The following is a 2500-nucleotide window of genomic DNA, read 5'->3' on the forward strand; positions in this document are numbered from 1 at the left end:
CCGGAATTAAGAAAGATCATAATTAAGACAGGTAGACTGTACATAGGGTACGGCGCATTATCGGTGAAAGACTATACAGCCTTGCCGAGGTGTACAAAATGTCAAGATTATACGCATGTGGCCAAGTATTGTGAATTTAAAAACGCAGTTTGTGCTCACTGCGGTGAAGAAGGCCATGAGAGAAAAAATTGTCCAAAACAATCCCAGCCAGCAGTCTGTATACCATGCAAGTATAGGAAACGTACGTGTAGCACTCCTGGTAGGGAGTGCTTTACGTACAAGTTGCTATTACAAAGATTAATACAACGTACAGATTATGGAGATCCATAAAAATACTCCAAAATATAAGTCCCCAAGTAAATTAGCGAGAGACGCTCAGCGCTGGCAAAGGTTGAGGGCATCCCAAATATCTCTGTCTCTTACAGATGTGTCGTCGGCTGCTGCAGGGTCGGCTTCCGGTGTGGGATCTGTCCCCTGTCCGGGGTCTTCGTCCGAGGCGTCGGGGCAACCCGGCACTGGTGGCGTCGATCGTGCTAAGGCGGCGGTGGTTTCCATCGTCGAGAGTGGCCAAACCGACGCTTGTAAGGATAAAGACACCAATAAAGATGTGGAAGTAGAAAACCTGGCTTCTGGTGTCGGTTCTGTAGAGACTTTAACTTTAACAGACAGCTCCTTTGCTAATAAAACGTATACACAATGTCCTCCAAATGATGTTTATGTGATGTGTGAAAATGCAATGAAGCTTCGTAGATTAGAAGAACCTCAACTGCTAACATTAGCGTTAAGACAGCTTGTGCGGGTCGGACACCCGGATGGGGACAGAATTACTTTCCCAACTCTGGAGGATGTCGACTGTATTCAGCTGGCATCAGTCAACTTGCCTTTTGAGTATAAAGAACTGTTGAGTCTGGTTAAAGAAGTTTTTCGAAGAAGGGGAAGGGAATTCAATTTGCAGAAGATATACAAAGAAATGGTAAAGATGTATGGAAGGGTAATGTTTGTTCCCTCCCTCCAGTTTCCAAACAGCTATGTACATACAAGATACCCTCCCGATCTCTGACCTCAAAGTTGTACAAATAAATGCAATGCGAAGCTTCTTAGTCACGCAGGAGCTGCGAAAGCTCGCAGAGGAGCGTACTATAGACATTTTAACAATTCAAGAACCAAACTCTGTCTCTGGCCGTGTCTCGGGCTTTCCCGTAACATCGCAAGTAATAACTTTTGGCAATAATCCTATGACAGCAGTTGTTGTCCTTAATAAATTAATAAAGACAACTATACTAACACAATTTTGCAATAGTCATGTTATTGTTGTAGAATTAAACATGCTGCAGACCTGTTTGTATTTAGTTAATGTTTATTGTCAATATCGTGAACATATTGATCAATACTTGCACCAGCTAACATTAATTCTGAGAGCCTTAGAAGGGAAACCTGTGGTGATAACAATGGATTGCAATGCGAAATCCCCACTCTGGCACAGTCCCCATGTTGATGATCGGGGTGGCGCTATGGAAGATCTGATAATGGAATTTCATTTATATGTAGAAAACAGACCTGGAAATCCACCTACTTATAGAAGTAGGGCTGGTGTTGAAACCAACATAGATGTCACCTTAACAACGAGAAATCTAACAGACAGAATTTCTAACTGGACTGTACATGACGGATTAACAGTAAGTGATCACAATGTAATTGAGTTCCAAATTCTTGTGGAACCTGGCGACGTGCCAGAGGATTGGGTTTTGCAGTATGATTATGGGAGGGCCAACTGGGAGCTGCTAGAGGCAGAGTGCAATCCACCAGAGTTGGGTGACGGACTTTTTCAAATTGATGAAGCAGTGGACGCCCTTACGTCTTCTATTAAGTCGGCTGTAACCGTTGCAATACCACAAAAAAGGCGTTTCATCCGCAAGGTAACTGCTCCATGGACCCCAGAGCTTACCAGGCTCCGGCAGTCTATGCGACGAGCAAGGAGGAATTACCAGAGAAGCTTCACCAGGGACGAAAGACGGTACCACCTGGAAAGATACAGAAGACTAAAATGGATATTTAAAGATACACTTTATACTCACAGACAACAAAGTTGGAAGGACTTTGTAGCATCACACTTGATAACGGATCCATGGGGCCTTCCGTATAAAATCGTCAGAGAAAAAATACATTCCCCTATGAACCTCTCGACTGTCAAAATTGGACAGACAGACACAATGACAACGACTTGGCAGGACACTGCGGAGGAGTTACTTAAGGTGCTCCTCCCAGACGATGACCCAGGACAAGACAGTCAGAGGCAGGCGGAATTAAGAATGGAAGACAACATTCCATATGTGAATGAATTACGAGTGTATCCTTTCTCAGTAGAGGAGGTGCAACTCACAATTCAGTCCTTTGCAAAGAAGAAGGCCCCAGGACCTGATAAGATACCTGTGGAGGTATTGCAGGCGTTAGCGCACAAGATTTCCCCATCTCTGACACACATATATAATAGATGTCTTGA

The sequence above is a fragment of the Schistocerca gregaria genome, unplaced genomic scaffold (genome assembly GCF_023897955.1).
Source record: "Schistocerca gregaria isolate iqSchGreg1 unplaced genomic scaffold, iqSchGreg1.2 ptg000649l, whole genome shotgun sequence".
Lineage (NCBI taxonomy): Eukaryota > Metazoa > Arthropoda > Insecta > Orthoptera > Acrididae > Schistocerca > Schistocerca gregaria.